Here is a 1891-nt window from a genome sequence, read left to right on the forward strand (position 1 = left end):
ACATTTCTTTTCAAGATAACAAAATAAATATGAAGCCATAGCTTGAAGTCTTGATATTCACGGGACTGTGTCTAGAGCGATTATGAATTCTACAGCCCGAGAAATACATCCCTGCCGAGATTTGCATATCCTCGTTTCTCCAACCATTTTTACCTCGTTTTATCTCACTTATAGGGAATGTAATGGCGAACATATAACCAAATCTACTTCGTCTTGCATTCGTTGGGAATGTAATACAACATAATCCATTCCGTCTTTATTTTTGTTGTGAACGTAATCGAACGGTAAATCCTTCCCCCCTCGCGTGAACGCGCATTCTGCTGCGCTTTCATCAGAAGCGATCGTATTCTATATTAATCGCTTATTAAAACAATAAAGCGAGCTAATTATAATAATTGGGAGATCCTAGTCTATATAACGCGTTTATTTAAACAATAAAGTGCGATCGTATTCTACAAAATGCGTTTGTTAACGCGGATGAAAAGGTCAAAAGCGATCGCAGCAGAATGCGCGTTCACGCTAGTGTGTGGGGGGGTGGGTGTGTTGCGTAGAAGTCGGATTTGGGCACAACACCGGCTCGGGAGCTTTTATACCCGTGGTCCAGACGAGAAAATGACGCAGAAATGACGCGATGAGGAAGCGGAACAGTCGCCGGCGTCTTTTTTCCGGCCATACCACAGACGAACGGCGGGTTGTCAAATTTTGCGCATTTTCCATCCCGGGCAACCACGGGCAAAAAAAACCCCCAAAATTTTAGCCGTGATTCAGCCGCAAATGTCTGTGTGACCAGCCCCTTAAGATGCTAATGGCTATATTTCAAAGAGTCGAAGCAATGTTTCTTCAGTGTTCAGTGTTAATGATGAAATCTCTTCAGAAATGTGAGGAGTGTACTCATTTTTGTGACATATTGTATTCTACTCACAAAAAACTACAGTTTCCCTTCCTTTCGTTTTTGACAAGTGTAATGTTTTAATATTGGAAACATCAAAAGAATATTTCATACGATGCCAGTTGTTTATTTTAACTATTATTGCACACCATTGTTAATTGTTTTGACTATTAGATCTGTGTCGGCATTGGCCAATCATGTTGCTGTTCTTTGATACCCACACCCTTAAAGGTGGAACTACTTTTGTAACCTAAGAGGTTCAATAAAAAGATAAGGCTCGAACAGGTTAAGCTTTCTTATCTGAAGGCTTCTCTCCCTGTCCTCTTTGCAAGTTTCACATCAATTGATGTATTCTCTTCTTATTTAGGGTGTCTACTATACCTCAAACTTACCTTTTTGTATTTAAAAGTCACACGTGCCGCACAGTATCCCATTTTTAATGTAACCGACTCCACACGGAAAGATTACAGAACCCCGGAAAATATTATGACAATTGGGGCTAGTTTGACCCCCAAAAACAGCTTCAAAACCATTTGAAAACAGTGGTCCAAAGGGTCAGTTCCCATTTTTTCATCCAATCATAGAAATCTGCAGATTTTCTCACAAACACGGCGTCTGGCGACCCCGCCTCTCCGTGACCCGCATGTTTACAGACACATTTATCCCCTCGTCTTCCAGATGAAAGCAGCACCGAGGCTCGAGAGGAGAGAGTCGGAGTTTCATCGGGGAGTGCTGGAGACACATTAGGAGCAAATTTCTCCCAAATTGTCAACTAATGAAGAAAGATTAAAGGCCCGAGCCGCAAATGGACAAGCAGCGCTGCGTCGACGATGATTATCGGGACTATTACGCCGGGCGTACTAGTGAAAAAGGAAAAGCATGTCACACATTTGACGAGACAAGAGGTGAAGTGCTTTGAACGAGGCCAAAAAGAGGCTTTTAATGCGCACATGTCATAAAAGCCATTAATAGGCGGGTCCAGACAGGTGGGTCACGACCTTC

The sequence above is a fragment of the Urocampus carinirostris genome, chromosome 12 (assembly GCF_059441175.1).
Source record: "Urocampus carinirostris isolate Australia breed hairy pipefish chromosome 12, RoL_Ucar_1.0, whole genome shotgun sequence".
Lineage (NCBI taxonomy): Eukaryota > Metazoa > Chordata > Actinopteri > Syngnathiformes > Syngnathidae > Urocampus > Urocampus carinirostris.